The following is a 21018-nucleotide window of genomic DNA, read 5'->3' on the forward strand; positions in this document are numbered from 1 at the left end:
ATTAGTGTGATAATATGTGAATCTAAATGAATATGTGATTAGAATGCATGTTTAGGTAATATAAATATGCATGTGGGCCCCGTTTGCGTGGTAGGGGTAAATTGGTAATTTAAGCCCGTTGAGGGCATAAATGTGATAGTTATGTTGTGTGATTTGTACCATGTGAGTGTGGTGATATCAATGTGATGCACGTACCGAGACGGTCCTAGCGAGCTAGATAACTTAAAAGTCACAACGGGATTTTATACCCGGCTCGGGAGGAGCCTAGGGGTATTTTGGGGATTTTGTAATTTAGTTCTTGTGAGATGATGGTAACTGGTAATTTGGTAACTTGTGTAACTGTTAGTAACCATAGAGAGTAACAGGCTTAGAAGGAGAAATGGTAGAATTGTAATGGATAGGAAATGACAAAAGAGCCTTTGAGGTTTAGCTAGGAAAGGGATATTAGAGGAAGGGTAGAATGGTCAATTGGTTGAGGATAGATAAGCATCAGTTGAAGGAAAAAGGTGGTCACGTATAATACTTAGTTGGGAATTGGTTTATGCTGAAATTTGAGGAAAGTCTAGAAGAAAAGAGAAGAAGAGGAAAGCTGAAGTTGGGAGACCTAAGAGGAGAGTTTTTGATGGTTCAAGGCAACTAAGTTGAGCATAAGCCAAGATTACTCAGAGGTAAGGATTTGCCTATGTTTTGCTTAAGTTTCAAGTCTGGGTTTTAGAGAATAAGCATGAATTGAAAGAAGATAGTGGCTGGCTTTGCATGGAATTCAGAGTTGGGATAATCAAAAGGAAGGTGACTTGAAGCTAGAGTTAAGGAGAATTCAAGCTGGGTTCTTGACTGAGGTAAGAGTTTATCATGTTTAATTTTCGTAATTGGTGTGGTTTAAGACTTTAGAGGCATGATTTATAGTTTTGGAAGCCATGGTTTAAGTTTTAGGAATTTGAAACTCAAGATAGGATCTTGGGTGTGCTTGTGTGATTGGGGTTGTTTATGATGTTTATAGGTTGTTAAAGGGTTCATTTGGGGTTTTGAATTGATTTTGGGGCTTAGGTACTTGTTTGGGATGATTTGGAATGATTTTGGCTCGGGAAAAATGCAAGGAAAAACCTAGATTTCTGGGCTCGCGAAGGTGCGCCGCGACCCTGTTCTTGGGCGCTGCGGCGCAAGGCTGATTCTGGGCAGGGCAAGCTCTCTGACTTGCTGGGCACCGTGGCCCTCTAGGGCAGAGCCGCGGTGCTAGGACATTTTCAGAACACAAGATTTTGCAATTTTGAGCCTTTGCTCCGGGGGTTCGGGGGATGTCTTCGGTGTATTGTTTTAGGGATTTGGGAGTTCCGAGAGTGTGGGATTGGCCCCAGAAAGTGGTTTTGGATTGGCTAGCATTAAAGAGTGTTTTATATGTGTTGTGACTAGGATTTTGGAGAGGCTCGTGCTAGAGGACCGTGCTTGTGACCGTGGTGCATCGAAAAGCTCGGGATACAGGTAAGAGAACTGTAGCACCCGTAGAGCAGGGCTCGGGCCCTTAGTTTTGTTGCAGGGCGCGGACATAGATTGTATTATTGCTAGGATGTAGCATTACATGAATGATTATGTATTTGATTGTTATTTGAGAATGCTAAATGTGGAAATAGCTGAATGAACGGCGAAGGGCCGGGAACGGCGAAAGGCCGAGAACGGCGAAGGCCGAGAATGGCGGTGGGGCCGGGAATACCACCTAGCACATGGAGTGCTCGTGGCTAGGGTGAGACCCCAATGGATACATGGGTTATCCTCACGGTGTAGACTGAGATTCCAGGCTTTGGTAATGATCCTGGGACGGCATGGCCGTATGTGTGTTAGATTATATGGGCTGTCTGACTAGATTTGAGATATCTGCTGTAATGACTGTATGTTGTGCATATGTTATGTACTGTTTTAGTTTTCTTGCTGGGCTTCGGCTCATGGGTGCTCTGTGTTGCCGGTAAGGGCAAAGAGAAAGTCAACCAGCCATGAGTACGGAGAGCGTGGGGGCGGCGCATACATGTTCGGTCTGCCCGACTGTCTTGGTTGGGGATATTTTTGAAAAATGGCTGTATAAACCCTAGTTTTGATGGTTAATTACTTATAGTCTTGTTTTGAGTTGTAAATATTTTATAAACTGAGTTATGGGATCCCGAATGTTAAACTCTTAAACTTTTAATGAAATAGAGTAACTTTTAAATATTACAGCCTAGACTTTCACTTAATCACACTTTTGCTTTAAAAACCTCATTTAGTGAGTTGATTGCAAATTTTAACTTCACTTAGTAACGACTCTGAGTAGTAGGGCGTTACAGCCGCGGCGCGTGTCTACTCTCTGGGAGGGGGCTCGGCTCTGTTTTAGGGGCGGGCCGCAGCTGGGCTTCAAGGGCCGCAGCCCTTAGGTGCACACTTGAACATTTGGGGATTTTAGGCACGGGAATGTAGTCTAGGGTGCTCGGGATCGATTTCCCCACCGTGCTTGGTGGAATTCAATGTCTCGAAAGCTAGTATTGTACCCGGAAACCTTTACTAGAATATTAATGGAACCCTATACCTTGGTTGTGACTAGGTGTTAAAGCTAGGGCTCGGGAATGGATCGTGCTTAAGGAGCGTCGCTCGTAGTCAATGAACGCAGAGACTAAAGGTAAGAAAACTGCACCTGGTTGTGTATTTGTAATGGGACTAAGGGCTCCCTAATATGTATAATTGAAAGGATGATATTATGCAATGTAAACAGTGAACCAATGGCCTATGAGTGCCAAGGGTTACACAAGCGCACAGGGCGTGGCTTGGCCATTGGTAGCCAAGGACAGCTTATTTTGCACTCAGCTCGGTTTAAGCGGGCCGGAGTCAGTGGGTAAACAGAGGGTGCGGCCTAAGTTGTCGGCCCTGAATATTATGTGACCTGGTTATTATGAGACTTGAATGTTATCTATGATTAGTTGCATCCTTGATTCTGAGTATATGCCGAATGGCTAATGTGGATTATTTGATGGTTGATCGTGCTTAAAGAATTGACTATTTGTTATTATTGTTTGTGTTGCACATTATGTTTTCTTGCTGGACCTTGGCTCACGGGTGCTACGTGGTGTAGGTAAAGGCAAGGGCAAGCTTGATCAGCCCTGACTTGGAGAGCTCTGCGGGCCGAATGTACATGACCAGCTGCTCAGCCGCCATGATTGGGGTTTAGACAGGGGCGCAAGAACCAGAAATGTCTATTTTTCCTTAGTATGGCTGATGGTTGTTTGTATTTTGGGAAGTTCTGTAAACCAACTTTTAAACTCTATTTCTTTTTGGGATCCCATGTATTACACTGCTTAATTATATAAAGTGAAACTTTTGAGACCAAAACTTTTTTTTAACCTTAGTTCATACATGTTTAGTGACATGTTTTTGAATTAATGACTTAATTAGCAAGTCCTGCACCTTTATAAGTACACAGTGTAGCGGTCTTGGCTATCCAGGGCGTTACAGTTGTTTTTTAATACAATAATATATAAAACATTGCACCCCTCGACATACTCCGTATTGTCTCATTCTTCTAGTGCTTGCGGTGCCTGTGGTGTGTGCGAAGGCATCGCCCATGGATACTGTGGAGGTAATGATGATCCTCCAGCTCCATACATGTATGGATCTGGATAGGATTGAGGTTGAGACAACGACCCACTCATATGAGGAGGCAGGGGTTGGGACGAAGGTCCACTCATATGAGGATGATAAGCATGAGGGTACGAAGGCATCGACCATTGATACATATATGGTTGGGCCGAAGGTTGAGAGGGCAAAGGTGGTGCTGGTGTGTCAGGATGGCCTAGTGAAGGCTGAGAAGCTGAAGCTTGAGACGTGTGCTGTGTTTGAGATTCAAAAGACGAGCCTACATACTTCTCGAAAAATCGCTGCTATGTATTTTGCATCTCCACATTTGTTGCCAGACGTTTTTCAGGTGGAAACTGCTGATACATGTACTGAAGCTGTTCATTCATGATCTTCACAATGTCAACCAATTCATGTATTTCCTCAGTTGACTGTTGAGGTGGTGCCTAAGACTGAGTGTTTTGAGAGGGACGTCTTAACGCTTTTCCCTTTAATTTACGGCCAACCCCTCGCTGGTGGCTCCGCCCTTCACCGAGAACCTGACTTAGTATCTTCATTTGATCGACTGAGGAAGAATCATCGGTACTAGATTAAACTATTTTTTGAGTCTCAGCTTCAAGAGTTGACTTCAACTTAACCTGTTTTTAAAAAAAATTATAATACAAAAGAAAAATATAATTATTTGAATTGATAATACAGTTAAGCTTGCATAATCTCGATCAACATCCTCATTGACAAAATTCTTGTTCTTTTTTGCCTAGTGATACTCCTTCCATTCTTCGATTAGGTTCGAGTTCAACTAATAAAGAAAATGAGAATGTTAGAGAACTTACAAATTCATACTACTTAATTAAATTAATATTTTCACTTACTTTTTGTGAGGAGTAGCTGCTAATGATTTGGTGCCTTGTGTTTTAGAGCACTTCATTTGGTCTCGATTTATTTTTTTCTTCACAGAGCGTGCAATAAACTCTGGACTCCTGAAAAACTCACAAATTTGTTTCCACTTATTGATGTTGACATCTTTGGGTGGATTCTTTAGGACCTCATCCCAATCATCTGGTCCTTTGTAGAACTTTTTGAAGTGGGTGTGTCGCTTAGTTTTCCTATCTCGATATCTCTCAGCCATCTCAGTATCGATATTGTCAATGAGGGTGGTATAATCTGGCCGCCCATCTATTTGATAGATGTGCTACAATAAAGAGAAAACATGTTAATTGTGCTGGAATTATAATACAATTATTATTAAAGTAAATTCTCAAAATTTTACCTTCACTTTACTAATGACATTGTCCTTATATCATTTTGGGATACTAGTCCAATCCTTGTAATATCCTGGAACCGCTGATGTGACTTGGTGCCCAAAAGACAGACAAAAGCAGCATGTTCCGTTCCCACCACCTTGTACGTGATAGGGTCAACCACTATGGGGAGTGGATGTTTAGCTTCTCGCCTTCTGTCGTCTAAATTTTTCTCAGTGGCAGGCCCACGACCTTTTCTCTTTGGTGGAGATACTGTATTATTTTAAATAAGTGCATCATATAATTTAGTATGTTGTATAATAAGGTCTATCTAGAAATAAATAAAGAATACATTTTAAAATACCTGACTCGCAACTGGATGAGATCGTTGTAGGATCCGGTGGATCTTGACCACCACCATCTCTGTCATGGTATGAAGCTACATTTGCTGACATCTTTAAACTAAATATGACCAAATTTGTTTGTTAGTGTTGACGCCATTCTTTGTCAACTTAAATAAGAAGAGCACTAAACACTGAATTAAGTAAACTAGTAAAAAAACACACGAAATTTTACGTGGTTCAGCAGTTAAAATTTACCTAGTCCACGAGTCAATATTATTGAATGGTGGAATTCTCTTAAAGCTTTCAGAAAGAAATTATCGCAAAGTATCCTCAGTACCAAATTGTCCCTCTCTACAAATGAAATTCTCTAGTCTATTTATAGACTAGTTTACAAAATATCTTCCCTCTTATTTCAGGAAGTTATAATTCTAATTTGAAATAAATACAAATAAATGCATTAATTACATAATATCCCATGACATTCGGGATTTATTATTAGATTACAAAAAAATCCCCAAGATATAGGGATTTTCAAACAGTAACCGTGTTCAAACTAGATTACCGACCTCGAACGCATAATTTACACGCCTTCGAGATCGACCATTATCACGAGCTCGTCATTCTGGTTAACCACATCCTTAGTCGGTAACTTTATCGAGATCATCCCCTTCGAGCTTGCAATGCCCAGGCTCGAACCTTCCTGACTGGTGCTCAATCGCCAATAAGAACAAATAAGGAAATTTATACAAGTGTTCAACCCTTGCAGTTGATCAGTTGTGGCTTCGAGCTTGACTTGTAACCTCGAAACACCTTTGAGACTGCGTGTAGCTTCGAGCTCACCAATTCCATAGCCACCACCTTGACACCAAGCGAAACTGTTAAACTCAATTCGTGTATGCTGATGGCGTGGCATTCTCGCTTATTTCGAGCTTACATTTTATGAGCCTATCTTTCGAGACCAAAAATTGCTATTCTTGAAATTTGGGTGTAACATTTTGCCCCTTCAAAAGTGTTGGTTCGAATCTTATGAGAAAGAAACTTTTGAACTTCTCCTTTCAAAAACATACCACTTACTGTACTCGAATATGGACACGCGTCACTCAGGGATTGCACATGCAGAGTACTTGAGTACCCTCTTTTTCCGTGCACATCCATTCCAATTCTTTTTGCTGCCAATGCTATAACCAAACCCCATCCATCAGAACAAGTCCCAATCCAAACCAAAGGCCTAGATTTATTCGACCTTTGATATCCCACGGGGTCATATATATATATAAGCCCTCTCTTCTCCTTCATCACTTTCATTATAATCTTTATTCCTCAGAAAACACGAACCAGAGAAAAGAGAAAAAGCCAGAGCTTTTCTGTGCATGTTTTCTAAACCAAAGAAACAAAGCAACTCCAAATCCTTACGAAATCATTCCTACTTCCCATCTTCCAGTCGACGATCTTCTCGTTCCCACAAACCAATTTGTGTAAGTGCTCTGATCTTCATTCGCATGTTTTCCTTTTTCTATGTTTCCTCTGCTTTGTGAGAATATCTTCACTAGTTTTTACCAATTTTATAAGACCTTTATTCTTACATTAGGCAAGTTTTTTCTGCTGTATATAGCCGCAGTATGCTTAGAATCATGGTTTTAGACAAAAAATTGACTGGTAAAAATGTGTCAAAATGGAGTTTTTTTGGAATGGGGGATTTTGGTTAAAGGTTTCGTGTAGCTTAAGAAATAGGGTTTTTTTTGGTTTAGGGTTTTAATGCACGAATCCCGAAAATATCACCTTTTTGGGTAACTGCCAACTTTTTCCCTAGAAACAAGAGATTTTTTAAAAAAAAACTAGTATTAACCTCCCCACTCTCGCGTGGGTGCGACCTTGATGCCTGAACTTTATAATAGTTTGGGAAAGACATCTAAGTCAATCTCGCCCTTTCGAGCCTTCAGCCTCGATTGTGGCAATCTTGTTATCTCGAGCTTTCGAGCTCGAGTTATCAAAATTACAATTTCCTTGTGATTTTTATATATGATGGGCCATCACCCTTTTCTTTCTTCTTAGATGTCGCAGTACTCTGAGAATCTATGGGGGCCCAAGTTTGCGATTCCTTACCACCCACCAACTCCTTGTCTCGAATCACCTTTCACTCGAAATCAGCGTCTGATTCGCGAGTACGAAGAACGATGCAAGCAAGAAGATACACAAGACCCCTTTTGACGTCAGATTGACAAGGTCATTGAAAGAAAAAGAAAAAGACTTCGAGTGGCAGTCTACCCTGACCCAAACCCCGATATTAGGCCTATCCCATTAGATTCTAAACTTAAAGTCACTGTAGCTTTTCCTCCGGGCAAGCTCACATTCAATTTAATGGAGGGTCTTAACCAACCACCTAAAGCTTCCAAAACACTATCCATCCCAATCTTGGAAAGTTCTTTCTTTGAGGCCGAACATTATCGAAGCTCCATCACCTCAACTTGACAAATCTCAGAGCTCCTTTCTTGCCACAGATTAAGACTATCTGGAAGCCTGACATGTCGTCCTGCTAGCTCCAACGAGAGGAGCTGCTTTGCGCCTGGGGATGGCAACCCAGATATGAAAGTTAAGCTCGTGGCCTGGAGTCGTGAGCACTTACAAGCTGGAGCCCTGCTACCCCTGAAGGACTATTTTCAAGGCTTTCTCGATTATGTCGGCATAGCTCCTTTCCAACTTCAGAGAAACTCGTATAGGGTTCTTTCTGCACTGAAGTCTTTGTACAAGGATATGAAGTGGGAGGAGCCCACAATGCATGAGATCTTATATCTCTTTTGCCTTAAAAGCAATCCTTCCCGAGCCCATTGTGGAGATGGGTTCCATTATTTGTCCATCTACCCAAAAGACAAGCGCCTATTTGAGGACATGTCGAACCATCCTCCAAACTCTAAAACCGCTTTCTTCTGGACAGACAACCTCACTCCTTCTCGACTCTATTCCTTTCAGAGAATTCGTAAGTTCCTTACATTCCTTGGCTAAATTCCCTTTAGACTTGTGTGTCCTACTGACTTTAGTTTTTTTTTTTTTTTTTATATATATAGCCAATTATCATCGCCCTTAGCCCACGGAAGCCATGAGAGAGCGAAGGGAAGCCATCCTTAAGCTCCCCTATGGTCGACGATCCCTTTCCTATCTCCTCCACGAGGATAAGCTTCGAGCTTGTGGACTTATAGGCGAAGGCGAGACCATAGACGACTCCAGTTATCGTAAATATGAGAGATGGGAAAACGTACCCGTGCCCACTGCTAAACTTCCTTCAAGAGGAAACTGTGGGGGTCAAACCTCTCAGGCCCACCGACCTTGCCCCTTCGAACCCTCAAGCTCGGGAAACGATGCTCAGGACGAAGCCTCAGCGAGCTCGCCAGGAGGTAAAGTACTATTCGAATCCTCCATGTGGTCTCCCTCTTTACTAAAACACAAACTCGATGTGATGATCCTCTTTGAGGACCCCAAGAATAACTTCCTAGTATGGTCGTGGGTAGACCTTAGGGTTCGTAGGTGGGATAGCTGACTAGTTCAATACCAAACAATATATAATCTAAGCGATGTTTGGGATGGGATAGCAGTGCAATACGACACAAATGACTATAGAGACCTTTCGAGGATGTCCTTCACTTTTAGGGAAGGGACTCCCGTAGCCTCATCTGAAGATAGGGGAACTTCCTGGTCCCCAAGCTCGAGCTCTAATGAGTCCTCTTGTTAGGTTCTTATGTTGTGACTTAGTCATTTTTCCATACAAAAATGTATTGATCTCTAATTGTTTTTTTTTCTCTTTTTGGCTTAACTAATATACTTTGTATTCTTCAGGTGATATGGAGTCAGATCTCGACAACCTCTTGGGACAGCCCCCCAAGCCTTGTGGATCTAAACGAGGCTGCATGACCTCGAAGAAAGGGCCCACCTCAAAAGTCAGCCAAGATCGCAGAGGGCTCATCTCCCTTAAAACCCGTCTCTTCCGAGCCTAAGGCCCAAGCTCTAGCCTCCACCAACATGGTTCCTGGCATCACACTCGTGACATCAGCAACTGCCACTACCAAGCCCTTGGAGACCGTGCCACCTCCTAAGGAGAAGAAGACTCTTCCTGTTCAAAATCCTGTCGCGAACAAAGGCAAACAGATTATGCCTCCTTCGGCCCCCCAAGGCCATGGGTGCCTCGACTGTGGTCCGCAGGTTTGAGGCCTCCTCCCACATGCGAGAATACCCTTTGGAGAATGGGGCGGGGGCTCTAGGAGCCGATCTGTGCTTGGATATGTTGTCTCGAGCTGGCCAGGCATGCAGCAGCCTCGATGCTGATGTTTTGCGGTTCCTAAAAGATGACAATCCTACACACCTCACTGACCAAACAGTGGAGCTTTCCATCTCGGTGAGTTCTAGCTTTATTGTCTTTTAACTTCCTTTAGCATCTATCTAGTCTCTAACCCTTGTAAATTTTTTGCTCCAGGCCCTTCTCGGTGTACTCCATCAGAGCTCAGTGTTTTCCTCCAAGATGGCAATGGCAGAGAACCTGGTCTACGAGGCAAACAATGCTCGTATTCGAGCCGAGGATAATTTGAAGGAGGCCAAGGGAGCCCAGTCAAAAGTTGAAGAAGCCCGTGCTAAAGCCGAGAATGCCCTCAAACCTCTCCAAGCCAAGCTTGGTTCCTTCGAGGCGTCGGTCAATAACTTAAAGGCGGATCTTGACACCAAAACAACAGACTTCGATGCTGCCAAGGCCGAGATAGAATGCCTAAAGATCGAGACTAGTGCTGCCAAGGCCGAGGTCGAGGGTCTGAAGGAAGAAAAGAATTCCGCCTTTGAAATTCTTGAGGACGAGAAGAAACGCATGCTCGAGGAGTTTAAGGCCAAGAAGGATTGGGCTACTGACCAAGCCATGTACATGATGTGCTCTTTGAACCCCGACATTGACACCTCATTCCCTTAGGACAAAGAAGAGGAGTTCATCTCCAAGTGGAAGGCTCGGTTGGCTAAGGAGGAGGTCATAGCCACCACTCAAGATGGCGGGAATGGGGTAGAGAAAGGCAAGGAGGTTGAGTCCAATTTGGTCAAAAAATAAACTAATTTCAACAGGGCTGTGTCACTTAGAATTTCTTGTAATTATAATTTTTGTGCCCTTGGGGCAAAGACGATTTATAGCTCGATTTTGAGCTATCTTAATTATCAACTTATAACAATAGTAATTTTATTGCACACAATTTTCTAGCTCGAAATTCTTTATGAACTCGATTTTACTTTTAACTTTTTGCCTTAATATTATGCTTTACATTTCTAGATCGAAATATTTGAGCCTGCCACTATTAAGGAATTGCTTTTATACTTGTTTATTCCTACAAATATATCTATTGGATTTAAGTTCGAATTTCAATGCATTCATGCACAGTTTATTCAAAATAACCATGTCCAACTTCATTATTGTCAAGGTCGAACCTTACTTTTACCATGTACTTGAAAGTACTTAATTGGCATGTAATGTTAGTAGTCTAGTTATATTTTGCTTTTCCAGCCATTTTTCTTCATCTCGAGTATTGCCTCGAGGTTGCGAGGTCGAAACTTGTTTGCAAAATTTTCAGCCCTAGAGTCGACTTGGTTTACAGTTGGTTTATCTAGAATTCCAACTTTTTAACGTCAGTTAGGTTTTGCTGGTTTGTTCCAGACTTGTTTGAGTTCTCGTATTTGGTTAATGATCCATACACTTATAAATTTTTCATGTCGGGTTGATAATCCAGACATTACTTTTTATGTTATATTTTTTCAAATCTATGGTATGATTGTATACCACTTATGCCTCCTTAATATCCTATGGTTGTGATCTTACGTTATTGAAATTTGAGGGTTTGCAAAAAAAAAAGTATAACAATAAACAATACAACTTTTGAACGAAATTCAGAATTTTATTTATAAAAAGTTAAAAATCAAGCACATGCTTGGTTACAATGAAAACGTCATTCCTACATTACTGATAATAAGGTCGTAGATGTTCACCATTCCAAGCTCGCGAAACCAATTCTCCATTTAGCCTAGCCAGCTTATACACTCTAGGTCGAATGATGGACTCGATTTGGTAAGGTCCTTCCCAGTTAAGTCCAAGTACCCCAGTAGACGGGTCTCGTGTGGCTAAGAATACGCGTCTTAGCACTAGGTCTCCTCCTAATCCAAATTTTCTATCTCAAACCTTCTTGTTAAAATATCTAGTAGCTTGTTGCTGGTATGCAACATTTTTTAATTGAGCTTCATCTCGTCTTTCTTCAATGAGGTCCAGACTTTCTTCGAGCCGGGACATGTTCGAGGCCTGATTGTATGCATCACGCCTTATTGTTGGGATTTCAACCTCAATAAGCAACATGGCCTCGCATCCATAAGCTAGGGAGAATGGAGTATGCCCCGTTGAAGTCCGCACTGTGGTTCTATAAGCCCACAAGACTTTAGGCAACTTCTCTGGCCATTTCCCTTTTGTTTCTTCTAACCTTTTCTTCATGGAGCTCTTTAAGGTTTTATTGACTACTTCGACCTGGCCGTTTGACTGGGGATGGGCCACAGAGGAGAAACTTTTTATCATCCCATTTTTTTCGCAGAAATGTGTAAATAAATTGCTGTCGAACTGGGTCCTATTATCTGGTACTATCTTCCTGGGCATCCCATATCTACAGATGATATTTTTTACTACAAAATCTAGGACTTTCTTCGAGGTAATAGTGGCCAAGGGTTCAACTTCGGTCCATTTTGTAAAATAATCAACTACGACCATAGCATACCTTACTTCAGCTTTTCCAGTTGGCAATGAGCCTATGAGGTCAATTCCCCATACTGTGAATGGCCATAGGGAGCTCATCATGGTGAACTCGGTGGGTGGAGCTCGTGGAATTGAGGAAAACCGTTGACATTTATCACATTTTTTTACATACTCGAACGAGTCTGCCTTGACTGTGGGTCAGAAGTACCCCGGTCTAATCACCTTTTATGACAAACTATGCCCCCCAGTGTGATCTCCACAAACTCTTCATGGATTTCTTCCAAAATCTTTTTCGCCTCGAGAGGAGTTACACACTGAAGTAATGGCATAGAGTACCCCCTTCTATACAACTTCCCTTCAACAATAGTGTACCTTGGAATTTGGTACATCAACTTTCTAGCCTCGTTCCGATCTGCTGGGAGACTTTCGGTTTCGAGGTAGTCAACTATTGGGGTCATCCAGGTTGGTTGTGAGTCAATCATACATACATCTTCTTTGTCAGGCTCCTCAATACTTGGAGTTGGTAGAAATTCTACTGGGATCATGTTCAGTGTGTCAGCCTCGTTAGTTGTGGCGAGCCTGGCTAATGCGTCAGCATTTGAATATTGCTCTCGAGGGACTTGTTCTATAGTGTAGAACTCAAACCCTTCGAGGGTTTCCTTTACTTTCTCTAGGTGCTCGGCCATTTTTATACCACGAGCCTGATACTCCACCAGGACTTGGTTAACAACCAACTGTGAATCACTATAGCAATGTATGGCCTTTGCCTTGAGCTCAGTGTCTATTCAAAGTCTTGCTAATAACGCCTCGTATTCAGCCTCATTGTTTGATGCCTCGAAGCCAAACCTTAGTGGCGAGTGGAAGTGATTTCCTATTGGGGTAATTAGAATGATGCCTATCCCCGATCCATTTTCATTAGAGGATCCATCGACATAAAGTTTCCACAGCTCGCGGGCTGAGGTTACAGCTTCATCGTTGGAGATCCCAGTACATTCGACAATAAAACCCGCCAGAGCCTGTCCTTTGATTGTCGTCCTTGTGTGATAAGTGATCTCGAACTATCCGAGCTTGACAGCCCACTTCAACAGTCTTCTGGATGCTTCAAGCTTGGATAAAACATGCCTCAGTGGCTGGTCAATTAACACATGGATAGGGTGTGCTTGGAAATAGGGTCGAAGCTTTCGAGATGCATGCATTAGGCACAGAGCCAGCCAGTTTATCCATTAATGGATATCTTGATTCTGGCCCCAGTAATCTCTTGGTGATCTAGTATACAGGTTTTTGTATTTTCTTATCCTCCCATACCAGTACTGCACTAATGGCGTGCTCGGTCGTGGCGAGGTATAAGTATAAAATTTCTCTTGTATTAGGTTTAGACAAGATTGGTGGTTCAGTGAGATGTTTCTTAAGATTTTGAAACTCGAGTTCACACTCCTCCGACCACTCAAACTTTTTGCCCCCTCTTAAAAGATTAGAGAATGGGAGGCAGCGGTCTGTAGATTTCGAGATAAACCTACTTAAGGACACCATTCGTCCAGTTAGGCTCTGGACATCTTTATGTTTTCGAGGTGAGGGCATGTCTATTAACACCTTGATCTTGTCTGGATTAACCTCTATTCCCCGAGCATTTATTATAAATCCAAGGAACTTACTTGAAGATACTCCGAATGAGCATTTTTGTGGGTTAAGTTTCATGTTGTATTTTCGAAGTACAACAAAACACTAAGCGAGATCATCCACATGGTTATTGTTATTTTTAGATTTGACCAACATATCATCCACATAAACTTCCATGTTATTCCCTATTTGTTCAGCAAACATCCTATTTACTAGCCTTTGGTATGTTGCTCCAGCATTTTTGAGCTCGAAAGGCATGCCATTGTAGTAATACAGTATCTTATCGGTTACAAAGCTCGTATGTTCTTGGTCAGGTGCATGCATGGCGATCTGGTTATATCCAGAATAAGCATCCATTAATGACATAATGCCGTGGTCTGCAGTGGCATCTACGAGCTGGTCTATTCGAGGCAAGGGAAAGCAGTCTTTGGGGCACGCCTTGTTGAGGTCTGAATAGTCGATGCAGGTTCGCCATTTGCCGTTGGTTTTTGGGACCAACACTGGATTGGCGATCCAATTAGGATAAAAAGCATCTCGTATAAACCGATTTGTTTTTAACCTCTCGACCTCCTCTTTGAGGGCCTTCTTTCTGTCATCGTCCAGGAGCCTTCGTTTTTGCTGCTTAGGGCGGAAGCTTTTATCGATATTAAGTGCATGACTTATGTCATTCAAGCTAATCCCCACCATTTCCGAGTGCAACCACACAAATACATCCTGGTTTTCTTTCAAAAAACAAGTTAATTGCTATCTTGCATTTTCAGAAAGGTTTTTTTCCTATTTTTACCACCCTCATGGTATCCTTTTCATCGAGCTCGACATCTTCGAGCTCCTCCAGTGGTTCGAGATCAGCCTTTTCTTAGATTCTAGGGTTGATCTCTTCTTCTTTCTTGAAGACGGATCCGTCCATCTCCTGAATGATCACAAGTGTCTGGACACTTGTTTGGTTTTCCCCCCTTATGGAAATGTGTAGCATTCCCTTCCTGCAAGCTGGTCTCCCTACAGCGTCCCGATGCCACTAGATGTCGGGAACTTGATGGCCAGATGCCTGACAGATGATACTGCCCCCAACCCAATCAAGACTGGTCTCCCGAGCAGTATGTTATAGGATGATGGGGTATCCACCACCATGAAATCCATCATCTTGGTTACCGAGACTGGATAGTCTCCCAACATTACAGGGAGTTCAATGGATCCTGTTGACGGCAGAAACTCGTCAACGATATGTGGATGGAAAACTCAAAGCTTATTATGAAAACTGCGTAGATAGAATTTAGGAAAAATTTAAGAAAGGGAAATGCAGAACAACAATGGAGGATAATCTCATAAATTGCTCTTCTATCTGTGTCTACAATGAATTTTTCCAACCCCTTAGTTTGAGGGGTTGAAGCCTATTTATAGATGAGCTCTAATGGCCCTTGATACAAGGTGGTCCCAGGGAACAAGATCGTACGTAGGTACATTATCAGGGTAATGGTGCAGGATGTTGTTGTGTCGGCTCTGGTCATGGTTGAGGGTTCTTAGGTAGTGCCTCCACTCTTTGTACGAGTTTGTACCACCATTTCTTGTCGGACACAAATGTCAGGGTCATGCCTCTATCCTTCTTAGGTTTGTACACCCCGTGCTCGTACATGTAATCATATAAAACTATGGTGTAATGGGTCACAAAAAGGATAAAAATATTAAGCAACAAAGGTTTAGATATTGGCTTATAAAAGAAAAAGATTAGTCATTATGGCTCAAAAATGGGAAACTAGGATATTCAAATTTATAGGTGAGCTTGAAAAGCTCAAATGATCCAAAGAACATGCCTTAATCATCTTCCTAATCATGCGTACTTTGGATTTCACCTCAAACAATTAATATATGATTTCTAGAGTGGTCGAGACTATATATATATAGATGATAGCATGCATAAATATCTCCAAACAATAGTGAAAAAATAAATCTAATTGTACATACATTATGTTTAAACATCGAAGATCAAGCTTAAGTAACAACCACACAAGAGTTAAGCACACAATTCATCAATTTCCTAGAAGTAGTCTCATCTCAATCAGAAATTTTATCATCAACAAATGACTTTCAACACAACCATGCTAATGACAACCTAAAAAAACTAAAAACAACGAAACACAAACACAAATAACAACTAAAGAAGTGACAAATAAAAATAAAACAGGCAGTTTTCCAGTCCCCCACACTTAATTTAAGCATTGTTCTCAAGGCATATACTAAATAAAAAAATCAATGCAAAATAAAAAATGATAAGGGTAAGAAAAACTCCTCCAAGTTTGCTCTATTTAGCATCGTTAGCTCGACTAAATGATGTGGTCATAATTGTTATGGTGGGTCATTTAACAGAACATTCTTCCTCTTGTACTTATCAATAAAATTCAACATATCAAACTGTATAACTTCACCATCAAATTTCATTGTAAGTGCCCATACTTTGACATCCAGCTTTGTACTAGCAATAAGTCAGAATGGCCTCCTAAATTGGACCTGCACCAAAACATCTTCAACTACCATTATGGAATAAACAGTAGTGCAATCAGCCAATCGAATAATAACACCTGTTTCTTTTAACAACCCTAGATTTAAAGAAGCAAAAATAAAATAAGACATAACATTGATAGATGCTCCTAAATCTATCATACAATGATCAAACCTGATTTTACCGATAGTGTATGGATTTATAAACATCACAAGGTCTTAACACTTGGGTCGCAACTTCCTTTGGAGAATAGTAGAAACATTCTCCCCCACATTTATATTTTCATCACCCTTCTGTTTCCTTTTATTTGTGGACAACTCCTTAGGAAGCTTATCATATGGTGGTACTTGCTTAATGGTTGTAAGGAGCGAAATATTGATTTTAAGGATCAACTTATTTTCCTCCTCATTCTTAAATTTTGTCCATCTGCTCGAAAAAAGAAGAATAGGGGCATACGATTTAACAGTTGGTTTGTGTAGCATGTTCTGTGTTGGTGGACCAACTGACGTGAAAGGTTTGATCTCCAATGGAGAAGATGCTTCTGGGGTTGAATTGTTGAATTCTTGAGTTGGAATTAGATCAAATGTTATGTATGGATAAGGTGGCGTGTCAAGTTGTGGACTACTTTGAAGAGTTAGGGTACCATCATTCTCTATTTGTTTACTCTCTAATTCTTTGGGTAATTCTCCGAAATTCTCAACCTCAAGATTATACAATGATGTAGCAATTTGCCCCATAGTACTCTCCAAATTCTTGAGGGACGCTTCTGTACTCTAAAAAATAACTTGGGTTTGTCTAGTTGAAGCCACTAAGGATTTTATCATATCTGAAATTGATGGTTCCTGATCTTGTGATATTCCTGTAGGAGGTTGTTGAGGATGAGGAACGTAAGTCTGCTGTGACATTTGTTGAAGTTGGAGATTGCTGGCATTCAATGCATTGATGAGATCTCGAATTGATGGATCTAAATATTGTGGTACGAACTCATTATATTATGATGGAGAGTAGTAATTTGGATCAACATATTGATCTCCATCATAGAAAGTATAAGAATATTCCTCCCAATGTGAATTGTAATTGTTAGAATAGGGGTCATATCTATTCATTTGAGGATCATAACAGTGTTGATAGTACATTGCCATGTCCCCGGCAACGGCACCAAAATTTGATGGGTATCGTATGCTGTATCAAATTTAAATATATTTATTCCTTATTACTCACTAAATTGTTAGCAATGTGGTAGTAAGGGTCGAACCCACGAGGACTATTATTCAATTTAACATTAAAAATAAAAATATGAATTAAATAGGGGATTTTCTTTCAAGATTTAATAACACAAAATAAAGTAATAAAAAAAGAACAATGGATAATACGATCTTAAAGAAACAGTTAAGAATTATTCTCCACCTTCAACAATCGATTTATCAACAATGACGAATAATAGGGAATATTATTAACCCCGCAGATAACACTTAAACAATCAATTATCCCAGTTTCTCTAAAATAATTAATTAAAGCTAAGCACTCTTAATTAACCCTTTTTACCCAGCAATAAACCCATTAGGCATGTGATCTATTTAACCTAGTAAAAGCATTACACTCTATGGAAACAGTTTAATCTAGGTAAAAAATTCATTAAGCATGCAATTCATTTAACCTAGCTTCTATTTTTCATCACAATCAAAATACCTGTCACAATATCCTAATTGTAATTTATCACTCTACTTAGAATCCTAAACTATTATGTAAAAAGAAATCCTGAGATGATAGTAGAACAATGCAAAACCCTAATTAGTTGGCCACCTAACAAGATCTCACAATATTCATAGCATAAAATTAGAAAAATATAAACAATTTAATATAAGAGAATAGGAGGAATAAAATTTATCAATTCATTCAAAATATCATGTCTAGGGTTTTGAAATAACTCTCAACTATGAAGAAAACTACTCTATAATCACAAACATAAATATTCGATGAAAATAAAGGAGTTTTGAGAAGGAAGAAAAACTAGAATGAGCAATGCAGATGATGATGTATTTTCTCCTCCTCTGCTGCTCTAGCCTCTAAAATTCGCTATCCAATGTTATATTAAAAGTTAATCCTAACCCCTTTTATAGCCCTTTCAAAAATACATTTAAAATTTAAAAATTAAGGAAAAATTGATCGTCGACCGCGGTCGCGGTCACTAGAACGTGTATTTTCCAGAAAATTGGGCTCTGGCCACGGCGTGGGACATTGCTGGCCGCGACCACTGCATTTTGTTCCCCAGGGCGCGACCTGAAATAAGGTTGGCCGCGGCAGTAGCAATTTTTCCATTTTTCAGTTTTCTTTAGCTGCAAATGGTATTTTAACAATATCTTCCTCGTTATAACTCGGAATTGGACGATTCAAAAAGCTATGGAAAGCTAAAAAAATATATAGAACTTGTATTTCTTTAAATATTTCCAAAATAGTATTGGAATATTATCAAAATCAAGTGTGAATGTTCAGACTTGTAATTCTGAGCTTAACCATTGCTTGTAAAACATCCCAAATTCATTACTTTTCACCCAAATGTTTTGGAAGTCCTAAAAACACAAAATAAACTTATTAAACATATATAAACAAATAATCAAGTGCATAATCATAGATGAATAATGAATTAAAAATAAACAAATTCGATACTTATCACATATATAATATTTCGAATTGGCTGAGTTCGATGACCCATTTTAGTAAACGTCCCGACGTTTCAGGTTTTCGTAAAACCTACCTTAAAGGTTGGTCGATTAAGATGTGGATAGTGTGGGACTGAAAATATGGTTTGAGCTTTCTTGAAGCCAAAATAAGACAGAGCACGAGCTTTTCTATTAATGGATATCGAGATTCAGCTCTGAGAAGCCTACTTATATAGTACACTTGTTTCTGCGCCTGATTTTCCTCTCGAACTAACACAGCACTGACCACATTTTCTATCACGGCCAGATACAGGAACAAACATTCCCCAAACGCCAGTTTTGATAGTATGGGGGGTTCAGCTAGGTGAGCTTTCATGTCGTGAAATGCATGTTAGGATTCTTCGGTCCACTCGAACTTCTTGTTTCCTCTGGGCAAGTTGTAAAATGGGAGACACTTGTTAAAGGATTTTGAAACGAAGCAGTTTAGGGTCACCACATTTCCAGTTAAACTTTGTACTTCTTTGTGTGACCTATGCGAAGGCATTTCCAACAACGATATGATTTTCTCTGGATTTTCCTCTATCCCCCTTGTGTTGACTATGAACCCCAGAAACTTTCCCAACGAAACTCCGAAAGTGCACTTCTGGAGATTTGACTTCATGTCATACCTCCTTAATACGCCAAAATATTCTTCTAGGTTGGATACATGGTTACCAGAATTCTTTGATTTAACGAGCATATCATCGACATACACCTTCATGTTTTTCCCAATATAGTTAGCGAACATTTTGTTGACTAGTCATTGGTACGTAGCACTGGCTTTCTTCAGTCTAAGTGACATAATTTTGTATCAGTATACGTTATGCTCAGTCATGAAGATGGTATGCTCTTGGTCTGCAGGGTTCATCATGATCTGGTTATATCCAAAATACGCATCCATGAAAGACATGAGTTCATTATCGACGGTAGCGTCTACCAACTGATCAATTCTAGGTAATGGGAAACAGTTGTAATGACCCAAAATTGCTAATAAGGCATAAGGACATTGATTAGCGTGTCGGGAGGGCATAATTGGTATATATGTGATTAAATGATTCAATGCATGATTTTGTGGCATGCATGATTATATGATTATATGGATATGTGAAATGATGTATATGAGTATTAAATATGCATGTGGACCCTGTTTAGTTTATAAGGGCATATTTGTAATTTTGGCCCGTTGAGGTTATAAATGGGATTATGTGTGATAAATTGTTGAGACCACATTATTATGTGGATATATTCGCAGCATATGGTTCGAGACTGTCCTAGTGAGCGGATTGGCGAAATAGTCACAGCGGAGATTAATACCCGGCCAGGGAGGGGCCTAGGGGTAATTTTTGGGAATTTAGAGAATATATTGGGAATTATTAGGTATTGAATAAATAATTGGTAATAAATTGGATGACGGGATTAATTGGTAAATAAGGAACATTTGAGGAATTAGCGGGAGCTGGGGTTAATGACTATTTTACCCTTCAATACCCTTAGATGATTAGAAGACTTGAGGGGCATAATGGTCATTTGGTTAGACAGGGGACAAGTATAGTAATCCTTAGGATTAACTCAGAAATTGGTAGAAACATCTCAATTTTCCCTCATCTCTCTCACGGTTTGCTCTCTCTCACTCTCTCTCAATTTGAACATTGAAGCTAAGGAAACAAAGGGGCATAAGCTTAGCTTGGGCTGGAGTTCTTTGAATGAGGAAATTCAAGGAAAGGATGAGTTGAGGCTTGGAGGTTAGAAATTCAACTTAGAAGCTTGGGGATTCAAGCTAGGGATTCAACTTTGAAGGTTTAGTCATAATTAAGGTAAGAACTCTAGCTTTCATTTCTGAATTTTTGCTGGGTTGTCTAGGTAAAACTCAGGATTCTTGAGTATGAATTGGATGATGAATTGGACTGAGTTTTTGGGTGATAATAGCTGATGAATTGGGATAGTGATTTTGATATTTTTTCTAAGGTTTTGGTGATTAGAAATATGTGGTTTAATCTTGAATTCGTAGCTAGTTTGGTGTTGAATTAAGGAGGTTTGCTAGGGAAATTCTGGGTTGAAATATTGATGCTCTTGGCTGGAAGAAGGAGGAGAAACCCCAGATTTTCTGGGTTCGAAGGGGGCTTTGTGACCCGGCCTTGGGGCACCGCAGCACGTGTGTCCTTTTGGCCCTGGGGATGCTCTCTGAGATGGGGGCGCACCGCGAATCACTAGGCCAAGTCGCGACCCACCTCACCCTTTGGCTTGGGTATTTGCTCTTTGACTTGGGGGCAAGTTGCGACCCACT

Source organism: Humulus lupulus, chromosome 8 (genome assembly GCF_963169125.1).
Source record: "Humulus lupulus chromosome 8, drHumLupu1.1, whole genome shotgun sequence".
Classification (NCBI taxonomy): Eukaryota; Viridiplantae; Streptophyta; class Magnoliopsida; order Rosales; family Cannabaceae; genus Humulus; species Humulus lupulus.